Raw genomic sequence first — 12,072 nt, 5'->3', positions numbered from 1 at the left:
CCATAGTGTCAGACACTCCACGTGAAGGAGCCGGCCCACACTGTCAGACCCACCACAGGAAACCCATCCTGTGGCCACCAAAGAGCAAGATGGGTTACTCTCACACAAACGTGTAGTACGCTCATGGGCGGATTCATGGGTGATTATAGGACTCATTTTAGCAACCAGTCCCCGCCATCTTGTTCCACCATCTTGCTCTGCCATCTTGTTCCGCCATCTTGCTTCCGGCCAAAGATCGGATCTTTGTTTCCGCAGCGGGGAGAGGGAGTGTGGGGCCCGGGGTGAGGGAGAGGGGGTGTGGGGCCCGGGGAGATGGGGTGAACGGCCCGGGGAGAGGGGGTGAGCGGCCCAGGGTGAGGGGGTGAGCGGCCCAGTGTGAGGGAGAGGGAGTGAGCGGCCCGGGGCAGCGGGGAGAGGGAGTGCGCGGCCCGGGGAGAGGGAGATGAAGTGTGGGGCCCGGGGAGAGGGGGTGTGGGGCGCAGGGAGAGGCAGTGCGCATCCCGGGGAGAGGGAGGGCGGGGCCTGGGGCCAGGGGAGAGGGAGTGCGCGGCCCCGGGAGAGGGAGTGCGCGGCCCCGGGAGAGGGGGTCTGCGGCCCGAGGCAGCGGGAGAGGGGCATAGGAGGGGGGGAGACATTGTAGTGTGTGGGCAGGCGAGGGAGTGCCGGGGGGGGGTTGAGGGGTGGGATAAGGCCTAGTGTGTGTGAAGTTGCGGGGAGGTTTACAATGTTTCTTATTTAATGTCCATTGTCTAGTCTGAAATAAAGTTTATCATTGGATCAGAAGAAATATAATTGTGTGTGTTATGTGATTCTGTACATTTATATCACATTCATGTATGTGTGTTTATAAACATTTTATTCTTTAACAAGAATTAACAGAATTATGAACTAACATAATTATGAATCTAACCGTATATCACACACAAAAACTTCCCCCGCAATGTCAATTACCCTGCGAGTCAAGTCGGGTCGGGTCGGTTCCGGTTACTACAAAATCAACTCAAACACTGCTTGTGAGCCATTTAAAAAGAAATGATTTAAAAAACATTAAAAAGGACAATTACCAGAAGTCAAATTTTATTCTTGACAAGAAGTATGAACTGACAGAATTATGAATCTAACCCTATATCACACACACAAATTGTTGCCCCGCAACATTGATTACACTGCGAGTTGGGTCGGGTCAGGTTACTAAAATGGGCGGAGAAAAACGCCCAGGATTCCCTCCCTAGCGTACTACACGTCAGCCCATTGTATTTCGTAGGAGTAGCCTATCTTGCTCCGCTATAAGATCTTTGGTGGCCACAGTGTAAGTGGGCAGACCCACCAGCTGTGGAGTCAATGGTGACCCCCAGGGCACTGATGGTGAAGGACTCGACAATGGTAATGTCAGTGATGGCACCATGTGTGTCTGGACTCTCTCTTGTTGAACTCGCCCATTGTTTAGTTTTGATTAGAGAAACTGTGCAGAAACAAGCCCTTCGACCCACCGGGTCTGCGCCAACCTGCGATCCCCGCACTTTGACACACACGCTAGGGACAATTTTTACATTTTTACCAAGCCAACTAACCTACAAACCTGTACGTCTTTGGAGTGTGGGAGGAAACTGAAGATCTCTGAGAAAACCCATGCTGGTCACAAGGAGAATGTACAAACTCCGTTCAGACAGCACCCATAGTTGGGATCAAACCCGGGTCTCTGGCGCTGCATTCGCTGTTAGGCAGCAACTCTACCACAGCGCCAACGTGCCGCCACTTCTGTGGTGCCAATGTTACTGGTCACTCATCAACCCACACCTCAATGTAGCTGAGGTCTAGAACTAGGTGGACGTGGGTCAAGTCTCTTAGAGTCACAGTGAGAAGCTGCCAGCAACGCCTGACAGAGATCATCCAATTCAGGGAAACACAGAGGAGAAGCCCCTGGGATCTGCTCCCTGAGATAAGGCAGTGAATGACAGTTGTAACGTGCTGCAACTCAGTCAGATCTGTATTTAGTGTGGTCACCCCTCAATATGCAACCTTTCACCACAGGGCATGTAGAAATAAATTTACACATCTGAACGACGACCAGATTCCTGAGAGCGTCTGATTGGTTTCCAAAAGCTTGATGCAAAATAAGAGAAATCAATCATTCAATATCTCTGGAAACAAATAATACTTGTGTAGAAATGAACTGCAGATGCTGTTTGAAATGGAAGATAGACACAAAATGCTGGAGTAGCTCAGCGGGACAGGCAGCATCTCTGGGGAGAAGGAATCGGTGATGTTTCGGGTCGAGACCCTTCTTCAGACTACTGTTAGTGTGACTTCAGCTGGAGGTACACAAACAGGATTGGTGTCTCTCCACGGCAGTGTCTGAAATATAATGATGCAGCCCCAGAGTTACCAGACTGAGGACAAACATGGGTTGTGAAATCACACAGCAAAGTTTTTTGCTCCAGTGGTGAGAGCAGGACCAGCAAGTTAACACGGTGAAAGAGCTCCCCCTGATGTAGTATGCGGACAACTCTCACAGTCAGAGAAGACACAAAGTGCTGGAGTAGCTCAGCATGTCAGGCAGCATCTCAGGAGGATACGGATAGGTAACATTTCTGGTAGGGACCCTTCTTCAGGCTGATCTGCTGAGATGCTTCCTGACCTGCAGAGCTATTTGAAAACATGCACCTCAAGATTCAGGAAAGTTTCTTCCCAGCTGTTACCAGACAACTGAATCATCCTATTATAACCAAGTCAAGAGAGTTTTATTGTCATGTGTCCCAGATAGGACAATGAAATTCTTACTTGCTGCAGCACAACAGAATATGTAAACATAATACGGGCTGGGAGATAAACGTTCAATGTGTCTATAGACCATTGACCATATATACACAATAAATAAACAGATATAGTGCAATAGTAATCATGGACTGTTAATGTTCACAGCTTATTTGATGTTGTGTTTAATAGCCTGCTGGCTGTGGGGAAGGAGCTGTACCTTCTTCGCAATGAGTGTGTGATCAGGATGGTGTGAGTCTTTGATGATGTTGGCAGCCTTTCTGAGGCAGTGACTGCGATAGATCCCTTCGATGGTGGGGAGGTTCAAGTTCAAGTTCAAATGAGTTGATTGTCATGTGTCCCTGAACAGGACAATGAAATTTTTGCTTTTCTTCAGCACACAGAACAAAGTAGGCATTTACTACAAAACAGGTAAGTGTGTCCATATACCATAATATAAATATGTACACACATGAATAAATGAACTGATAAAGTGCAAATAACAGATAATGCGTTATTAATAATCAGAGTTTTGTCCGAGCCAGGTTTAATAGCCTGATGGCCGTGGGGAAGTAGCTATTCCTGAATCTGGTTGTTGCAACCTTCAGGCTCCTGTACCGTCAACCTGAAGGTAGCAGGGAGATGGCTGTGTGGCCAGGATGTTTTATTTTATTTTTTATTTAACCTTTATTTAACCAGGAGAAGTCTCATTGAGATTAAAAATCTCTTTTACAAGAGAGTCCTGGCCAAGACAGGCAGCAGCACAGTTCCACAGTTACAGACAATAATTTAAAAACAACAGAGAACATATAAATAGAGTCACAGTCAGAACATCATCAAACAAAGCATGTACAGACAGAAGAGCCCGCTTCAACATCATTAAGAAGGGATTTAAATCTGTTTATAGAAACCAGTTCCTTAAGTTTCAGTTCATTCTGCAGCTGGTTCCATGCGAAGGGGGCAGCATAACTAAATGCCCTTTTCCCCAGTTCAGTACGGACTTTAGGTACAGTTAGTAAGAACAAGTCCTCAGAGCGGAGCTGATAAGTTCCTGTGCTTTTTCAAATTACATACTTCTGCAGGTATGAAGGAAGAACACAGAGGATAGTCTTATAAATAAGGATATGCCAATGATGGAGTCTGCGGGTGGACAGGGCAAACCATCCAACTTGAACATACAAAGAGCAGTGGTGCGTGAGGGTTTTAAAATTAGTAACATATCTCAGTGCTCCGTGGTAGACCGTGTCCAAAGACTGTAGGCATTTTGAAGATGCATTCATATATAAAACATCACCATAGTCCAACACAGACATAAACGTTGCAGCAACAAGTCTTTTTTCGGCTTCAAAAGAAAAACAAGATTTGTTTCTAAAGTAAAAACCTAATTTTATCTTTAGTTTTTTCACAAGTTGCTGAATATGAGGTTTAAAAGAGAGAGAATCGTTAATTATAATTCCCAGATATTTATATTGAGACACAGATTCAATCACAGAACCCTGCAAAGTGGTGATAGGAGGGAGGTCCGAAGGCTTTGATTTAGCTTTAGTGAACAGCATGAGCTTTGTCTTGTCAGCATTTAAAACAAGTTTAAAATCACACAGGTTACGTTGCACAGTGTTAAAAGCAGTTTGGAGCTGACAGAGAGCCTGATTTAGGGTAGACGCAGAGCAATATATCACTGTGTCGTCAGCATAAAAGTGAAAAGTTGCATTCGGAGCTTTATGATCTAGACTATTAATATAAATAGTAAATAATAAAGGTCCTAAAACCGATCCCTGTGGCGCACCCTTAGATACATTAAGAGAGCTAGAAGTAATACCTCCTGCTCGCACACACTGGGATCTGCCTGATAGATAGTTTTGTTTTTTTTAAATATTTTATTTTATTAGAAGTAAGTAGTCATATGGCACCAAAGTGCCTAATATATTTTTTCATAATACATTTTATGTACAACTTCTTTTTTTTTGTTACGTTGAAAAAAGATGAGAATAAGAAAAAGAAGTTAGATAGTAAAGGATAGATAGATGTGAAATATATAGTGTGTGAAGAAAGAAAACGAGTAAATGAAGAAAGTTGAGAGAGAAAATAGTGAAAATAAAATAAAAGAAAAAAGAAAAAGAGATCATTATTTATAATCTTGACCAACCCTCGTCCAGTCCTGAAACAGTTTTTTTTACAATTGTGTTGCACCATATGATTCCAAAAAAACGACGAATGGAGACCAACTCGTTGTGAATTGGTCTGATTTATCCATTAGGAGGAATCGCATTTGCTCAAGATGAGTAGTGTCCAACATACTTGCAATCCACATTTTAAGCATTGGTATTGATGTACCCTTCCAAAATTTAAGTATTAATTTTTTTGCTATTATTAAACCATAGTTAAGGAATGGGTTTTGAGATGTGTTCAATTTATTCCCATCTACCATTACACCAAATATAATCATTCCAGTATTAGGTTCCATTCTTGTCTTGAATAATTTTGTAAATATTTCAAAAATATCATTCCAAAATCTATAAAGATTTATGCAGGAAACTAAGGAGTGTGTTATAGTTGCCTTTTGGGCTAGACATTTATCACAAGTGGCGGATATATTTGGATAAAATTTGTTCAATCTTGTTTTTGAATAATATAATCTATGTACAATTTTAAATTGAATTAGATTATGTCTTACATTAATTGAACATTTGTGAATATATATCAGGTATTTTTCCCATTTAACCTTCGTAATTTTTATCATTAATTCCCGTTCCCACTCTTCTCTAAGTACCTCTGTCGATGGTAGGTCTATATTTAGAATACTAATATTATATTATATAAATAGGATATTAATTTTTGTGAGTCAGCTTCAATATTCATTGCTTCTTCCAATGTCAGGAGTTACTTTTTGATATCCTTGTATATATTTTTTCACAAAGTCGCAAATCTGAAGATATTTAAAATATTGGTTGTTTTTCAATTTAAATTTTAATTGTAGTTGTTGGAATGATAGTAGGTTTCCCATTTCGTACATATCCCCGATCCTTCTAATTCCGAGACTTTCCCATTGGTTATATGTCTTATCAATATGAGATGGTTTAAATAAAGGGTTGTTCGCAATTGGCATTAACAGTGATAGATTTCTTAATGTTAAAGATAATTTTATTTGTTTCCAAATTCTTATTGTACCATATATAATTGGGTTCTTCTTATATATTGTGTTATTCAGTTTTTTGGGGGAAAAGAGGATCGTTCCTATATTACAAGGATGGCAATCCTCCTTCTCCATTTTTATCCATTCTGTCTGTTGGGTAGAACTATCCAACCAATAAATCATATTCTTAATATGCACTGCCCAGTAATAATGCATAAAATTCGGAAGTGAAAGTCCCCCGACCTCTTTTGGTTTACATAAGTGTTTTTTTGTGATTCTATGTGATTTATAGTCCCAAATATAATTTGTAATGTTAGAGTCTAATTTAAAAAATATATACTTTGGTATATAGACTGAAATAGGTATAGTAATTGTGGTAGGAAGATAATTTTTATTGCATTTATTCTACCTAATAATGATAAGGGAAGTGTTTTCCAAAATTTAATCAGTGTATTAAGTTTATTTAATAAAGGTATGAAATTAGCATTGAATAATGCTTTATATTTTCTAGTAATCTGAATACCCAAATATTTAAATTTTTCTGTTGCGATTTTAAAGGGGAACTTCAATAAGTGTGTAGGTTCTTGAGGTTTTAATGTCATGATTTCACTTTTGTTCCAGTTCATTCTATATTCAGAAAAAGATCCAAATTCCTCTATTAAGTTTAATAAATTTGGTATGCTCGTTTGTGACTTTGTAATATATAAAAGTATATCGTCTGCATATAATGAGATTTTATTCTTTGAGTCCCTGGTATTATAGCCCTGAATATTCAGATGAATTCTTATACTTTCAGCCAGGGGTTCTATCATAAGGGCAAATAGCAGGGGTGATAGTGCACATCCCTGCCTATTACCCCTTGATAGTTTAAATTTTTGAGATAACATGTTATTAGTTAAAATTCTTGCCATCGGTTTATCATATAATAATTTTACCCATGTTATAAAATTCTCTCCCATATTAAATTTTTGTAGTACTTTATATAAGTATTGCCACTCTACCTGATCAAATGCTTTCTCTGCATCCAAAGAAATAATTGATATATCTTCTTCCTCTACTTTATGCGAGTACATTATATTAAACAGGCGTCTCAGATTATTAAATGAGTATCTTTTAGGTATAAACCCCGTTTGATCAGGGTTTATCAATTTACTAATATATTTGCTTAATCTTCTTGCTAAAATCTTTGCTAAAATTTTCTGATCTGTATTTAAAAGTGATATAGCTCTGTACGAGCCCGGATCTTCTAAATCTTTATCTTTTTTTTGGAATAAGCGTAATAGTTGATTCTGTTAGTGTTTCAGGTAGTTTGTTTTCTTTAAAAGCATGGGAGTATAAATTAAATAAATAAGGGGTCGTTATCTCCTGAAATGTTTTATAAAATTCATTATTAAAACCATCTGGTCCCGGTGTCTTACCATTTTTCAGCGATTTTATTGTTTCACCTATTTCTTTGATTGTAATTTGAGCTCCTAGTTCCTCTTGTTCCAAAGGGTCCAGTATTGGAAGATTACAGTTATCTAGAATTTTTTTTATTTTACTATCTTCTATTTTAATTTTAGATGTATATAAGTTTTGGTAAAATTGGGCAAATCTATTATTAATATCTTTAGGTAGTATTAGTAATTCACCTTTCTCTGATTTAATTTTGGTTATAGTATTTTCCTTTTCTTGTTTTTTCAATTGGCGAGCTAAAAGCTTATGTGGTTTGTCACCAAACTCAAAATGTTCCTGTTTTGTAATTTGGAATAGTCTTATTACTCTTGCCGATAAAATTCGATTAAGTTTAAATTTCAGTAATACTATCTTATTGTGTTTATCTGTCGTGGAATCTTTGGCATTATCCAACTCTAACTGTCTGATTTCTTGTTCTAACAACAATTGTTCTGTCTTATTCTTTTTATTTTGAAAACTTTGATATGAAATTATAATTCCTCTCATAAATGCCTTAAAAGTTTCCCATAATAAAGAAGGCGAAGTACCTGATATATCATTTGTATCGAAAACAAATTTCATTTGTTGTTTTAAATATTGATAGCCTTGCACGTCATTTAAAATATGCGTATTAAACCTCAAACATTTTTTTTTACCTGGCATTCCCTCAAATTTTACTGAAAATGTCAACGGAGAGTGATCTGAGATACTACTGATGTGGTATGTTGGGTTGTTTGTATATGGCATTAATTTCATATCCACTAAAAAATAATCAATTCTTGAATAAGTTTTGTGCACCGAAGAGTAAAATGTGTATTCCCTTCCAACTGGATTAGCAGATCTCGATACATCTATTATATTACTATTTTTTATATATGTATTTAGAAGTTCGCTAGTCTTAGATTTTAAATTACTCTTCTTTTGTTTTACTGATTTATCTAGATACGAATCTAAAACACAGTTAAAGTCCCCCCCTATTATCACATTTTGGTAATTAAGCTCTGATTTATGTCAATAATTTTATCAAAAAATTGGGGGTTATCAAAATTCGGAGCATAAATATTTATCAAAGTTAGTGGGGTTGCATAAATTTCACCCGAAACTATAATATACCTTCCCTCTTTATCTGATATAGTATTCTTTAATTTAAAAGGAATACCTTTCCTAATAAGAATAGCTGTACCCCTAGATTTAGAAATGATGAGTAGTATGTTTGGCCTATCCAATTCGCCTTTAATCTTATTTGTGTTTGTTGTTTCATGTGTGTCTCCTGCAAAAACATTATGTCGCTTTTCAACGATTTTAGTTGGGCAACAATTTCACCCCTCTTAATTGGCTCGTTGGCACCCCTTATATTCCAACTACAAAATGTAATTCCTCCATTCTTTATTTGTCTATCGTCTTGCATTGTAAATCAAGGTAATATTCCTGAATCATATGGTGCAACCAAATACCTCAGAAATATAGGACTTGGGTGGTCATCCCGGTTTATTAGATTTATATTGCATCTCCTTCTTGTAAAGTGCCTTAGAAAAGGAAAGAAAAAATGTGATATACAATTACTTTCAAAAAAATTAAACAGATAAAAATCTTGATTGTGCTTTAAAAAAAAAGGTGTTATTAAGGTATCTAAGGGAAGATACCTTAAGGACGAATAGCCATCAATGATGGCAAAAAATGTATAGACCTCCGTGATGTTGTTATACATTGAGCTCCTCCCCCTTGGTGAATCCTCATAAAAAGTTACATACCGTTTCATATTTTGTCTTTTCTTATATGAGTTTATCAAACCAGCGCCAGCGACAGAGAAAAAATAAAAATAAAAAGAATTATCAGGAAGAGACATAAGGAGTAAAAAAAACAAAAAACAAATATAGAACACAACATATACATGATTATATAAGTATATATGTCCTACCAATTTATCCAATCTTAATCTAATCTAAACTTTCCAATATATATCCACCCAGGATTCTTACATAATATCCCATTCTATAACTACCATACATCATTCAAGCCGGTACCAAAGGGTTAACTACCATACAAGCAGGTGCCAAGAGGTTAAACTTTGAGCTTTTCATCCAAGGTTGAATATAACCAAGCTCTCTGAATACCACATTCCAACGAGATAAGCTTTTTAATTGTCTGGGTAGCTCGGCCATTTTAATCAGTTCAAAACTATGTAAAAAGTTCAATCTTTTTCCTTGTCGGCAGCTTGCCCTGATGTTTTCTTAACGATATCCTCTGCATACTTTAAAGCTGCAAATGAGCGTTCAACGCCGTTATAAGATACCTTCATTTTTCCGGGAAATTAAATTCCATATCTTACTCCCGGGACATCCCTCAATGTGTGTCTTGCCGGTGTCGACAATCTCATTTTCTGGACTACCTCAGGAGAGTAATCGCGAAATATTCGCACATTATCCCCACGGTATGTCAGCTTCTTCCCATGAGTGATCTTTTTCAATATAAATTCCACTGAAGAGATGTCATGGAATTTCACAATTATCTTTCTTGAATAATTTGTTCCTCTTGCAACATACCCAACTCGGTGAGCGACGTCTATTCTTGGTTCTTCCGATAGTTCAAAGACATCTTTGAGTAAATCAGTAACGAAAGTACATGCTTGAGATTCACGTCCCTATCGTCCTTCCTTTAGTCCGAGAATCCTCAGGTTATATCTCCGAGTTCTTGATTCCAGGTTCAGACATTTATCAGTCATTCTTCCAAGTTTTTCCTCTTCAGTTTTCTGTGATTGTTTCAAACTCTTTATTTCCGAGACAATCTCTTTTATCTCATTCTCCATCTCTTCCATTGTCTCATCCAGCTTTCCGATATCATCCTTTACCCCTTTAAATTTCTTGTTGTAATCATTTTCAATTCTGACACATTCTGATTTTAATCTCTTATCAAATTCCATATACTGCTTTTTCAGTTCTTTTAACTCACTGCAAGTATTATCAATTTTTTGAGAAATTCTCTCCATGCTAGTCTCCATACTCTGCTTGTTACTCTCCATGCTAGTCTCCATACTCTGCTTGTTTCTCTCCATATTAGACTCCATACTTTGCATCTTCTCCAGTGTAATGTTGACTGTAGCAGTCATATCTAACAGCATTTGCTTTACCTCTTTCTCCTTCTTGTCTCCTTTTGTTGCCATTTCAAGCAGAGACCCTTGGCTGTAAGTTTCTTCTTCTTCTGAACCTTCTTCTGTCGTTTGCAGAGTATCCAGTACTTTCTCGAGCTGAACGCTGATAGTATTTTTCTCTGGCGCCCTTGAACAATTATCTCTGCTCATTTAAACACCCGATTTCACCATTAATCTCCCCGATTTTCACATCATCTTCTGATGATATCACCCTTACACAACACTAGGCAACTTCGGCGAGTTCCTTTTTTAAATCGGTGCTGACTTAAAATGGCTTTTACAATTTTTTTACGGGGAGAAGCTCAATGCCGCGCCTTAATTCTCCATGACGCCGCTGGAAGTCGACGTAGATGTTAATGTAGATGTTGGTGAGTAAGTTTGCTGACAATACCAAAATTGGAGGAGGTGCAGTGAGATAGGCTGTCAGAATATACAATGGGATATAGATTAATTGCAGAAATGGGCAGAGAAATGGCAGATGGAGTTTAACCCGAGCAAGAGTGAGGTGTTGCACTTTGGGAGGTTGCAACTCTATGGGACTAATGGTTAGGCCACGTTTGGCGTATTGCATGCAGTTCTGTTTGCCCCATTATGTGGAAATATGTGGAAGCTTTGGAGAGGGTGCAGAGGAAATATCAAAAACTAGAGGGCATAGCTTTTGTTGCGAGGGCAAGGTGCAATTAATATGTGTGGGTTGCGTTAGACCATAAGTCTACATGACATAGGAGCAGAATTAGACCATTCAGCAGATTTAGTCTACTCTGTCATTCAATAATGGCTGATCTATTGTTCCTTATCAATCCCATTCTCCTGCATTCTCCCCCATACCCCTTGACATCCTTACTAATCAAGACCGTATCAATTTCTGCTTTAAATATACCCATCTTTCCTTATTCTTTCCTTCTTCCTCATTCTTTCCTTATTTCTATTTTGCTTTCCTTCTTTCTTGGCTCAGTACCAAGGCCTACTTGATCTCCCAGTTGCCAACCATTTAACTCGCATTCCCCTCCATTGCCAGAGTGAGGCCACACACAAACTGGAGGAACAGCACTTGATATTTCAATTGGATATCCAATGGTATGAACATTAAATTCTCCAATTTAGGTAATCCGTAAAACTGCCCCCTCCCCTTTCTCTCCACCCTCCCTCTTCTATGCCCCACCTAGTGTTCACCAACTGTGATCCCATGGTCCTGCAGTCAGCTCCAGTGATGGCTTCACCCACACTTTGGCAGCTTTGTTGTCTGGACGATCAGCTTCCGCTGTCTCCTTATGTACATCTAACTGCCAGGCGTTATCCATTCCTTCGCCATATTGCATGTTAACGAGGGCTGCTGCTTGGTGCAGGTACAACCTATCCTCACCTGTGGTGAACTTGATCAGGCTACTTACTTGGCTCTGGGTCCATTCTATGAAACCTATTCAATTTAAGATTTTAACATGAAATGTTTTATCTTTATCTTATAACATTAGAACTAGAATAGTACGCAACGGAACGTCACGGCCGCCATTTGTTACAGCGACACTCGACTTCCGGTATTCCACCCGCTGTGATTCAAAGCAAAGATTATAGAGCTCCGCTATAATCTTTGATCCAAAGCAAA

The 12,072-nt window shown here is 38.6% G+C and overlaps 1 protein-coding gene across 1 annotated transcript in view; it reads right to left on the bottom strand.

Annotated features, from left to right (window-relative positions):
* Positions 1-12,072, bottom strand: part of LOC129709651 (C-reactive protein-like) — an 85,506-nt gene that overhangs the window by 48,709 nt on the left and 24,725 nt on the right. The window lies entirely within an intron of this gene.

Source organism: Leucoraja erinacea, chromosome 26 (assembly GCF_028641065.1).
Source record: "Leucoraja erinacea ecotype New England chromosome 26, Leri_hhj_1, whole genome shotgun sequence".
Taxonomy (NCBI): domain Eukaryota; kingdom Metazoa; phylum Chordata; class Chondrichthyes; order Rajiformes; family Rajidae; genus Leucoraja; species Leucoraja erinaceus.
This window is presented reverse-complemented; position numbering and strand designations above follow the sequence as displayed.